The following is a 13,388-nucleotide window of genomic DNA, read 5'->3' as shown; positions in this document are numbered from 1 at the left end:
AAACCGAACCAGACTTGCCCACTATGTCAGTACTACCAGTCAAAGGTGAATTATGTATTAGAAAGAAGGGCTCAATACACCTGGGTCATAGTAAATGTACTACCGTGATCGAATTTAGTGATAAGGGCAAGTCCACATTCAAAGCTACACGTCATTCCTATTTCATTTGTGGTCAGACAGCATACATACGTTTGCCTCTAGATTGGGATGGGACCTGTTACATTGGATTCTTACTGCCACCTGTTTTCCTAGCTCCACCAGATTATCATAGAAATTCCCGTCTAGTTCACAGACCCAAAAGAGATCTCCCAATTGTCGACTATACGGAAACGGCATGGGAAAAATTCACAGATTTCAACAAAGGTTTCTTTCCTTACTTAGGGGCTATCTTTAATAGTAAGTCTATACGCCACTTGACCAGAACTCTCGAAGCAGTAGTGAAAGAGACCACTTCCGCCCTAGGTAACTTGACTGAGGAACAGTCTGCTATGAGACTTGTCGTTCTTCAAAATCGTCTTGTTATTGACGTCATACTGGCCGACCGCGGAGGAGCCTGTAAGGTCCTCGGGTCAGCTTGTTGCGTTTTCATCCCAGATAATGCTCCGTCCGTATATAAGGCTATTACCCGTCTCCATAAGATAGCTAGTCAGATACATCAGAATCCAGGCACTTGGACTTGGTCCGGTTGGCTCTGGACTACCATATCAGCTTGGGGTTGGAAAATATTGTCACTTCTTGGAACTATTCTACTTATAGTATTCAGTTGCTGTCTATGTTTACAATGTGGGCCGGCGATTTGCGGCTTGTGCGCCACATCCTGCACTCCCCATTCAAGTCAACGTTCTAAATCCAATGTGAAAAAGGATGAGCAGATGATGCTAACCACTCAAATAAATAGATTAATGACGATTGATATATCGTGAAGGGTCCGTAGGGAACAAGGAGGGAATGAGGAAATATAAATTTTATGGTCAAGAAATGTTCCCTAACGTGTACCCCACCGTCTCCATGTACGAGTTTAAAGTGCATGTAACTTCCCTCCTGTGCCAGCTATGAAGACGCAAACACATTTGCGTCCAACGTTAACATGTCCTCTTTCAGACCCACCCTGAATGGGTCGGATATTCCGTTCCTAAATATGCCTTGCCACCGTCTTTGTATGGTGCACTTTCACGTATTCCTGGCTCTGTGCGAGCTAGGCCCTGTTTTCTGTCATCAAGCCTCTTTTCAAAAGCATCTCTGCCTCCTGAAACTGCAACGTGGGATGCCCCCACCTGTGAACTCTGTCCTACTCCCTGCGAGGCGAGCGGAGCCTGGCTCGGCCTGCCTGCCTGCCAAAGACAGTATTTTACCTTCATGCTATCAGTATAGCCAAGCTCAGCTTCCCGAAAACACATTCCAGTCCAGCAGAATAGATAAACAAATCCCCGGCTGCAGAGCAAAGGGCCCGGCCTCTCTGTCTCCATGCAAGTAATTCATAGTTCCCGTCACCATGGTAGGCCCATGACCCCCTCGCTTTACCCACAGACACGTAGGCACATGTGCACGCATTCATAGTCAGTATAGGATAGCCTCTGCCCAAGAGACCTTTCCTTCTAGATAATATGGTTCCCAAACATCAGATATCAGATATGATATAGGAACGAGTTGATCTGACATGCCAGACTTCTGTCTCTTTCCTCTAGTGTAAATGTCATGTCCCCTGCACCCTCCAGCTTTACGTCAACCACACGTCATGCAGCTGCGCGCGCATCCTAGCTACCGATTCCTGCTGACTCTGCACTATTCTGTCATAGAGCCACCCACTTCTGACACTTACATGTGACGTTTCTAGAACACACCTCTGTGCACGCCTTAGTTCACGCCTTCTGATTACGTATTGCTAACACGTGTGTATCCTTATCTTGTTTCTCTCAGCTGTTACGCCTTCTGCATTGACTTCTATTGTGTATATTAAGTATAAAAGTTGTGTATTGTCAATAAAGTATGCTCTATCCCTTCCTGCACCCCAGTGGTGTCAGGAACCCGATATCCGGTACCAGAACCATTCCTTTTTAAGGAATAAAACCCCTAAGAACTCTAACACCACGGACTCTGCGTCTTTCTTTCCGATTGAGTTATTTTTGTTTAAGTACTTACCTGCATAGAAATTAAGACGGTAAATCAAATATTTACCACAGGACCGAATGTGGATCAATGTCACACATTTATCCCAGTCCAAAGATCTGGGCCCAAATCCATCGTTTTTTGCACTGCACACCACCCTGGGTTAGACAATGGCGATATGCAAATCAGCTCTGACCCTGTGCCCCATGGGAACAGTCCAGTCCGAACTACAAAAGCCATGTCCTTCCCAGAACGGAATCAAGCATCCGAGGACCGGACCGGTTTCGAGGTAACACCTCTCATCAGCCCGGCTAGCTTGACTCCAAGTGGTGTGGAGTGCCTGGGACCCACGTCTGAGCATCCCCAGCGCACTTATGGCGGCAATTGCAAACAAAACAGGTGATGGACCGAATGTGGATCAATGTCACACATTCATCCCAGTCCAAAGATCTGGGCCCAAATCCATCGTTTTTTTGCACTCCACACCACCCTGGGTTAGACAATGGCGATATGCAAATCAACTCTGACCCTGTGCCCCATGGGAACAGTCCAGTCCGAACTACAAAAGCCATGTCCTTCCCAGAACGGAATCAAGCATCCGAGGACCAGACCGGTTTCGAGGTAACACCTCTCATCAGCCCGGCTAGCTTGACTCCAAGTGGTGTGGAGTGCCTGGGACCCACGTCTGAGCATCCCCAGCGCACTTATGGCGGCAATTGCAAACAAAACAGGTGATGGACCGAATGTGGATCAATATCACACATTCATCCCAGTCCAAAGATCTGGGCCCAAATCCATCGTTTTTTTGCACTCCACACCACCCTGGGTTAGACAATGGCGATATGGAAATCAGCTCTGACCCTGTGCCCCATGGGAACAGTCCAGTCCGAACTACAAAAGCCATGTCCTTCCCAGAACGGAATCAAGCATCCGAGGACCGGACCGGTTTCGAGGTAACACCTCTCATCGGTACAGAGCAGGAATATCGCCGCAAAAATATCGCCTAACATAAATATCGCCGCAAAAATATCTACAGGAAGAAATATCGATGACAAAAATATCGTCTGACCAAAATATCGACAGACAGGTAAGTAATATCGTTAACATTAATATAGTTGTAATAAATATCGTTTACAAAAACATAGTTTACAATAATATCGTTTTTTAAATAATTATAAGTAATGTAGTGTTTTTAATGATTATTTTTAGTCAAAGTAGTATTTTTAGTAGTATATTATTATTTAATAATGTATTTTCAGTTGAATTTAGTATTAATAGTTCCGTAGCGGGTTGTGGGTTTATAGGGGAGTAGGGTGGGAAGTAATTTAAATATAATGAAATAATACATTAATTAATGTTTTAAATGAATATAAATAGTGTAATAAATAATAGTTAATTAATTTCAATTAGTTAATTGAATAATAATTATGTAATTAATTATGTTATTTTTTTAATTATTTTTAGGTGTGTGTACAGTATTTTTTTAGTGAAAATGTTTTTGGGTAAAGGGGTATTTTTAGGGTTCAGGGTCAGTTTTCAGTTTTTGGGTAAAGGGGTATTTTTAGGGTTCAGGGTCAGTTTTCAGTTTTTGGGTAAAGGGGTATTTTTAGGGTTCAGGGTCAGTTTTCAGTTTTTGGGTAAAGGGGTATTTTTAGGGTTCAGGGTCAGTTTTCAGTTTTTGGGTAAAGGGGTATTTTTAGGGTTCAGGGTCAGTTTTCAGTTTTTGGGTGAAGGGGTATTTTTAGGGTTCAGGGTCAGTTTTCAGTTTTTGGGTAAAGGGGTATTTTTAGGGTTCAGGGTCAGTTTTTAGTTTTTGGGTAAAGGAGTATTTTTAGGGTTCAGGGTCAGTTTTTAGGTTTTTGGGTAAAGGGGTATTTTTAGGGTTCAGGGTCAGTTTTTAGTTTTTGGGTAAAGGAGTATTTTTAGGGTTCAGGGTCAGTTTTTAGGTTTTTGGGTAAAGGGGTATTTTTAGAGTTCAGGGTCAGTTTTTAGTTTTTGGGTAAAGGAGTATTTTTAGGGTTCAGGGTCAGTTTTTAGGTTTTTGGGTAAAGGGGTATTTTTTGGGTTCAGGGTCAGTTTTCAGTTTTTGGGTAAAGGGGTTTTTAAATATAATGAAATAATAGATTAATTAATGTTTTAAATAAATATAAATAGTGTAATAAATAATAGTTAATTAATTTTAATTAGTTAATTGAATAATAATTATGTCATTAATTATGTTAATTTTTTAATTAATTTTAGGTGTGTGTACAGGATTTTTTAGTGAAAATGTTTTTGGGTAAAGGGGTATTTTTAGGGTTCAGGGTCAGTTTTGGGTTTTTGGGTAAAGGGGTATTTTTAGGGTTCAGGGTCAGTTTTCAGTTTTTGGGTAAAGGGGTATTTTTAGGGTTCAGGGTCAGTTTTCAGTTTTTGGGTAAAGGGGTATTTTTAGGGTTCAGGGTCAGTTTTTAGTTTTTGGGTAAAGGAGTATTTTTAGGGTTCAGGGTCAGTTTTTAGGTTTTTGGGTAAAGGGGTATTTTTAGGGTTCAGGGTCAGTTTTTAGTTTTTGGGTAAAGGAGTATTTTTAGGGTTCAGGGTCAGTTTTTAGGTTTTTGGGTAAAGGGGTATTTTTAGAGTTCAGGGTCAGTTTTTAGTTTTTGGGTAAAGGAGTATTTTTAGGGTTCAGGGTCAGTTTTTAGGTTTTTGGGTAAAGGGGTATTTTTTGGGTTCAGGGTCAGTTTTCAGTTTTTGGGTAAAGGGGTTTTTAAATATAATGAAATAATAGATTAATTAATGTTTTAAATAAATATAAATAGTGTAATAAATAATAGTTAATTAATTTTAATTAGTTAATTGAATAATAATTATGTCATTAATTATGTTAATTTTTTAATTAATTTTAGGTGTGTGTACAGGATTTTTTAGTGAAAATGTTTTTGGGTAAAGGGGTATTTTTAGGGTTCAGGGTCAGTTTTGGGTTTTTGGGTAAAGGGGTATTTTAATTATATATATGTATTATTGTTGTTATATAAAGTAATGTGTAAAATTAATTTATATGTCCACATTTATTAAGTTTATAATTAAAAAGTGTAGTAAATTTGTTTGAAATAGTTATAAAATAAAAGTAATGTAATGTATTTTGTTAATAGTACTTATATTTATTTATTATTTAATGTAATTTTAATTATTTTAAAAAGTCGATATTTTTTACATCTATATTAATTACAACGATATTTTGGAGTCGATATTTATGTACTTACCTGTTTAAGTATAGGGTGTCGATATTTTTGTAAACGATATTTTTGCAACGATATTTATGTCAGCTATATTTTTGTTATCGATATTTTAACACCCTACCCTCTCATCAGCCCGGCTAGCTTGACTCCAAGTGGTGTGGAGTGCCTGGGACCCACGTCTGAGCATCCCCAGCGCACTTATGGCAGCAATTACAAACAAAACAGGTGATGGACCGAATGTGGATCAATGTCACACATTCATCCCAGTCCAAAGATCTGGGCCCAAATCTACCCATCTTGAAAACAAACAGATTATCACCAAGACATATTTGAGTTTGTTGTGAGGTGGCATGTCAATGAAGTCAAGCTGTATTCTGGTCAATGGACCACCCTCCCGACCTATGGTTCCCATGCTCACAACAGTTTTTCTGTTTGGGTTGATCTGTTGACAGATAAGACATCTTTAAAAAAAGAACTCTGCAATTATTCAGAATTTTGGATTGTACCATATCTGTCGAAGTAATCTAATCATTGAATCTCTTCCAATATGTCCTGGACTATGGTACATGCGTGCCATGTCAGAAATCATACTATCTGACATTGCTGCTCTGTCATCTTTGTAAACCCAAACCTCATCTTCTTCTCTTTGTCTGCACCCTGCTTTTAACTATGTGTTTTTTCTCCTCATCATTTGCCTCATCTTGCAACTGTTTTACTCCCTGCCAAGTCTCAACTACAGATGTTAGCATAAGTGAGTTCAAAACATGTTCATTTTCTTTTTCCCGATTCATGGACACATAATTTTTTGCACAACATTTTGCTATTGAGTCAGCATAAGAGTTTCCTTTTGTTATGTAATCCTCTCCTTTCTTATGTGCTGTGCATTTTACTACTGCATTTTTTTCTGGTAGTTGAATTCCATCAATCAATCTTTTGATTAACTGAGCATTTCTTATTGGTGATCCCGCAGAAGTTAAATAACCTCTTTGAGACCATAGCTCGCCATAGTGATGGACTACACCATAACCATATTGACTATCAGTCACTATGGTAATTTTTAGCTCTTTTCCCAATTCACATGCACGAATCAAAGCAATTAATTCTGCTACTTGAGCTGAACGAATTCCTTTGAGACAGGAAGCTTCAATCACATCTGCAACTGTACATACTGCATATGCTGCACTCAGAAAACCTTCATCTGTTCTTAAGCATGAACTATCAACAAACAAAACATAATCTGATTCAGGTAACGGGACATCTTTAATGTCCTGTCTTGGTTTAGTGCAATATTCTAATACATCCAGGCATTCATGATCAACCTCATCCCTGATTTCTGTTTCAGTAGTGTCAGGTAATAATGTGGAAGGATTTAAATTCACACATCTCGCAATTGAAACATTGTCCGAGCCAAGAATAACCTTTTCATATTTTGTTAGCCTATTATTTGTCAAATATTGTGTTCTGCTTCTAGTGAGGAGAATTTCAACTGAGTGTGGTACATATACTTTTACAGGAAATCCCATTATTATTCCTTCACTTTGCTCTAAACTTACACTTGTTGCAGCTACTGCTTTTAAGCAACCTGGTAATGCTTTTGCAACAGGGTCAAGAACAGCTGAGAAATATGCTATTGGCTTTCTCAGTTTTCCATGTCTTTTAATCAGAACTGATAATGCACATCCTTCTCTTTCACTGCAATACAGCTCAAATTATTTTTCATAATCAGGCATTCCTAATGCTGGAGCTTCACACAAACTTTTCTTTAACTGTTCAAAAGCTTCTAATTCTGTTTTTGTCAGGCTAATTGGGTCTTTTATGTCTGCTTTTGTCAGTCTCTGCAGTGGTTTTGCGATTACTGAAAACCCACTAATCCTTTGGCGACAATAACCTACCATTCCTAGAAACATTCTAACTTGTCTCTGTGTTTTTGGAGGTTGCATTGCTTGAATCATTTTTATTCTTTCTGTTGTCACTTGTCTGATTCCTTTTGCAACTCTGTGACCAAGATATTTTACTTCTTGTTTGCAAAACTGTAATTTCGCAGGAGATACTTTATGTCCCTCATATGCCAGATGATTTAAAAGAGTAATAGTATCTGTTACACAATTATCTCTTGTTTTTGCGGCCACAAGGAGGTCATCAATATACTGCACTAACGTAGATTTTCCAGGTAAATCTAGATTTTCCAATGATTTCTTTAGCAACTGATTAAAAATAGATGGACTTTCGGTGTATCCTTGAGGGATTCTACACCATGCTAAAATACGCTCTTTGAACCGGAACGCAAACATTTGTTGGCTTTCTGGATGCAATGGAACAGTAAAGAATGCATTACACAAATCAATAACTGTATACTATTCTGCATCATGCGGTATCTGATATAAAATTACCGCTGGATTTGATACAACTGGGCAACATGGAACAACAATTTTATTAACCTTTCTCAGGTCCTGAACAATTCTGAAAGTTCTGTTTGGCTTTTTAATTCCCATAATCGGTGAATTACATGGACTACTCTCAATTTCTTTCAGAACACCTTGTTTTATGAATTTGTCTCTTACAGGAGTTACCCCTTCAATCACTTCTGCTTTCATTTTATACTGAGGAATGTTTGGATAATCTGCTCCTTGTTTTACTGATATTTTTACTGGATCTACGTTTTTCATTAAACCCATTTCATCTCAAGTGAAATCCCAAATTTTTGCATTCACTGTGTCTTTTAATTCTTCAGGTAGATTATTCTTATCAAACACAGGAAATAATTTACTTTCTTCTGCCTCAACCATTGACATTGTTAATTTGAAAAGCTCATCTTCTTCTGGAGTTTGAAGCTCTATACCATCCGGTGAACAATATATTGCACAGTTCATTTTACAAAGAATATCCCTACCTCATAGATTTACAGGACTGCTATCACAAACTACAAATCTATGCATGTCTATAAATTTACCTATTTCAACTTCAACTGGTTCAGTTAAATCTGTTTTTATTTGCTGATTAGCTACACCTACTACTTGGATTTTATCTCCAGAGAGAGGATGGTTTTCTATTTCCACTGATCTAACAGTAGAACGGGTAGCACATGTATCCACTAGGAAAGTAATTTCTACATCATTCACTTTACCATTTACAAATGGACCAGATTGATCTACCTCAAGAGTGGCTCCAAGCACACACTCTTCCTCCTCTCTCTGGCACCGTCAGAAGTATTCTTCAGATTCACTCCCTCCATCTTCTTTCAACCAATATTGTTGAGACACATTTGACACATTCACTCTTGGCGATCTGTTACCTGTTCACCTCCGCTGAATCCTGTTTCTGCACTGTATCTCTGTACATTTACACAGTTTGGAAGAGGCGATTGTGGTAACTGACTTTGCTGAATCACTACCTGTCGCTGTAGCTGTTGCTGCTCATTTATCTCATTCTGCATCTGTGGATTTAATGATGTATTTTTTAAATAAGTTCTGGGCGGATTCTTACACTCACGCTTTCAGTGTCCAATTTTGCCACAATTAAAACATGGGAGTTTCTGTTTTAACTCTTTTACATTTCCCATCGTTTTTGGTTTATTATAATTACCTTTAAATTTCCCTTGATTCTGATCAACATCCTTATATCCTGAAGTTGCTATTTGTTGTTCAGCCACTTTTACCTGTGCCCACATAGACTTTTCTTTCAACTTCTTTTGTCTAGCTTCCATTTCATCACTACAGTATTTTGCTTTTCTCAAGATATCATCTACTGTGTGTGATTGCCAACCAACTATTCCAGTTTTTACCATTTCACTAATTTCAGGTCTCAAGCCATATACAAATCTGTATATAAAATGGCTCATGTCTTTTTCACTTAAATGTTCATAACCACTGTATTGTTTAAATACCAGCAGTAATCTTTCATAAAATGAATGTACTGATTCCTTTGATTCTTGGATTGTTCTATCTATTTTAACCCAATCTATCTCTTTTGGGGGAATCTTGTTTTTCAAAAACACAATTACCTGTTTGTATTTTCTCATTACCTCTGGTGAAGGAGCACCTGTTACTTTATCTCGTTCATATTCTTCTCTAGGCCAATCTATAGTAGTTTTACATTCTGTCCAAAGATCTGATGGAACAACTATGTAAAATAATCCATCCAGATCGATCGACAAAACCTTTGAAACTTTCACAATTCTGTCTACCTGTCGATACCATTCTACAGGTTTTTCTCTTAATCGAGGAAAATCATTTGTAAACAGTAAACAGTAAAATGTCCTGTCTTGTCCATGGGACATGCACATATCCTCCTCCCGCTATTTCTCTCATTGGAAACTCATTTACTACTTTTTTGCTTTTCTCTGATAGGAAAAGCTAGACTTGTTCTTTTATATGAATGATTCTTCCTGTGGTATTCATATTTTCAATGTCTTTTTCAGAGAAATCCACCCTATAGTTTTTCTGCAAATTCTTCTGCTTACTTAAATCTACTTCTAATTTAAAAGCCATATCCTCTAATTGATCATATTTGTTTTTCGTTTTCCATGTTATGCTTTTGCAAATAAATAATAATTCATCATCCTGATATGCCTTCAATCTGTCCGTTCCAATCGTTCCAATTATTAATTCCTCTAAATCTGCTTTCAATTTTCCAACATCAAGTAATTTACATTCTGGGGTTTGTGTTAAATCTATTTTACTCAGACTCTTTTCCGGAGTTCCAGAGTCAGATTCTGCACCAGATGGAGTTTTACATGATGAACTTTGATTAAAAGTTAAGTCAGGCATCATTATTTTCTCTCGGTGTATTTCAGACAAGTCCTAATAAAAATTTTCAGTCACTTTCTGTATTTCTGAATTTAATGGAACAGTTAAAGCTGAATGTCTAATTTCCTTTTGATCAAATACTGGAAGAACAGGTCCAATCGTTACAGGTACTGTTACTGCTTCCATGCTTTTAGTTAACTGCTGTATTAATTCATTCGTAGAACGAATATATTCTGAGGTATTTGGTAATTCCTCATACCTTTCTGTTCTATTTCCATTTCTTGGAGTTTCATTTCTTTGAACGGGGTTTTTAGGATAATTTCTATTTTCTCCTGATATATTTGAATTATATCTTATTTCTACTCTTTCAGGTGTTTCTCTATAATTCAGATTTGTTTCAGGGGATGTCTCATCAATAATTTATCTTTGAGGAGCACTTGGAGAAGACCATGAACAAACGGGTTGATAAGGTGGCGGTTTTTTAGTATAAATTTCTTCTAATACCGTATCTTCTGAATCACTTTCTTCACTATTTCTATTTTTCTTTTGGGCACTCTTTTGTCCAGTTACCTCATCAATTAATCTCACTGGATACAAGCCATCACACATGTCTGCACTTCTCCATCGACGCATTCTATCCTCATGTGTTTCTCTACCAAGACCTAATCTGGTCCCCCTTAATATCCCCCTACTCTCTCATTCTAATTCAAACATTTCATCTTCCCATTCAACTAAAGCTTCAAATTGAGTAGGTCTAGGCTTTGGTACAACTTTCATCATTTTTTCTCTTAAATTTTTCAAAACTGCTATGTTAAATGATCCATCTTCCGGCCATGCTAATACACCATCATTTTCAGTATTCTTCATCCAATTCTCAATCCAAAGACAAGTATGATAACCATATTCACCCAACATATAAGCTGCAGGTGTTTTATACTTATGAAGTAATCTTCCACCTCGCGTTAAAATTTTCTTGTCAGGTTTAATTTTATTTTTCAATTTCTGAAACCATGAAAGCTTCTTTTTCTCCTTCATGTAATAGTAATCCATTGTTTTTAAACAATTTTCCTTACTTCGGAAAAGATCTTAACAACTTCCTTGTTATTCCGCAACACCAACCAATCTGTGCGCGAAACTTACCAACAAACCAATCAGGTTAAGCTTCATCACTATTTTGCTCAACCAATAGAATTACTGTTTTTGAGGATGAGCCAATCAGCTGTAAGCTTGCCTTAGTCACATGAACCAATCTGTGCGCGAATACTGTGACGTATGTTAGCCAATCACAGCGCGGCACTTGTGACGTATGCTACCGCTGCAGCTGCTCTGTCCCTCACTCCACTCCTTAAACTGGCACCTCCTTTGCAAAAAATGTTCATAGCGCCATATTTTCAAATCGTTCAATTAAATTCAGTTAATAACTCCACAAAAATAAACCATTTGTCTGTTTCACCAAAATAAAGTGATAGCTTTTCCTAACATTCAAGTATAGACAACACTATTTTCACAGAATATTTAAATTTGTCGATAAAGTAAGGCTACTTTACCCTTCTATCAGGTAATAACGAACTTGTTTCTCTCTAAATGCACATACAGAGATATTTTACTCCTCCTTAGAGACAATTTAGAGTTTCACTCGATCGTACATTAAAAATTCATTTACGCACAATCATACAGAAAAATCCCTAGCCATGTATACATGAATCTTTAGTAGGACTTTAACCCACTATTAGAAATAGTCACTCGCCAGTAAGATAGACGACGCTTCCTTAGCCTTCATTCAAGCTTAGATAAATTCTACTACTCTTTTCACAGTGAGTTTTAAAACAGGACACAAGTCCCTATACTCGAAAGCTACAATTTCATAGACAATCCTCACTATACATTCCGCCTTACACACCTAAAATCCCTAAACTTGCGCTGTACGACCACAACACTTGTGATATACGGCGATACCACTATTTTGAAACAGAACAAATGCACTGTGTAACTTCACCTGTCACACTTTTCATGCCGGCACAAACCAGGATTTTCACACTGCGGGAAAAAACCTTTCGACTACATATAACAACTGAACAAACTTAACATGTTTTAGACATCAATCCTATGTATTACCATGTAACATGCTAGTTACCATAAAAAACGTAACTCTGCTACCAAGTAATTGGTCCAGCGCTCTGATTGAAAAACTGTCTCATAAACGCTACCTATCACCTCAATACTCACCATTAATCATGAAACACATATAAAGGCCCATAAAACCAATGAGACAATTTTGAGCAACTGAATCAAGTGGTATGATTAATTAAACTACTCACATATTATTTACACTATTATATACAACTGCAGTTTATTTATCTTCACCATGGTTTTAAACATTTATTATTTATCAATCAGACCACTAAGGCAATTGAATCAACTGATGGTAACTAGACCATGAATAAACAAGACCAGCTTGTCTTTTCAAATCTATTTTTATTAACTTTATTATTTCATAAATAAAAAGCATTTACGTTTAGAATCTTTATTTTATAAGCAATTAAGAAAGCAGCATTTTAATAAGGAAATGAATTTAAAACTGACATTTTCAAAGCAAACTCAGAAACATGAAGTATTAGCAGAATACCAGTTCCCATTCCCTAAATCTATTTCCCTGACTATTTCTCTCTTCACCTAAAAAGGAAAAATCATTTATAGGTCTGCTGTCCTTACATGCGCCAAAGGTCCATCAGCATGTCACGTCATTCAGGAATCGGAAAGTAAGAGTTTTTTCCTTGCTCATAATGTCAGACTTTATACCTTTCTCTCTAGCTAAACTTTCTACATGTTACATTCTTTTAAGCAAATCCGAGCTTTTCATTGGCTCTCCTGTGTCAGTCCATGATAAAATGTATTAGGTCATCTCCGATTCTTGAACAAGTCCAGGCTTCAAATAAGCCCTATTGTCTTTCATTTCCACATCTTTCAACTTCCTCAAGAAAGTTACTTTTTCCTCGAGTTTTGAACATTTACTTCCTAACCTTGGCAGACACTTTAAGTTCCTGTCCTTTAGCCTTCTCTCCATGAGCACGTTCAACGCGACCAGAGAACTGCTTTTCAATTCACGATGACATTGCAGTTAAAATCTTCACAGCTATGCATGTGTAAAGACTTCACTCTGGACAAGCTTTTGTATCTGCAGCTCCGTCAGCCATATTTTCTGAACCATCTTTAGGCCTCACTTTGGAAACTATTATTAAACAAACACAAGACATCAATTAATTAAAGAATTGAGACCCATTCTGTTACCCACCCCCTTTACTAATTAATCCTGTTAATTATG

General features: G+C 37.4%; 1 pseudogene; it reads right to left on the bottom strand.

Annotated features, from left to right (window-relative positions):
- Positions 1–11,116, bottom strand: part of LOC147709362 (uncharacterized) — a 52,280-nt pseudogene extending 41,164 nt beyond the window's left edge.
- Positions 11,117–13,388: the final 2,272 nt, after the last annotated feature.

The sequence above is a fragment of the Lissotriton vulgaris genome, chromosome 6 (genome assembly GCF_964263255.1).
Source record: "Lissotriton vulgaris chromosome 6, aLisVul1.2, whole genome shotgun sequence".
Classification (NCBI taxonomy): Eukaryota; Metazoa; Chordata; class Amphibia; order Caudata; family Salamandridae; genus Lissotriton; species Lissotriton vulgaris.
This window is presented reverse-complemented; position numbering and strand designations above follow the sequence as displayed.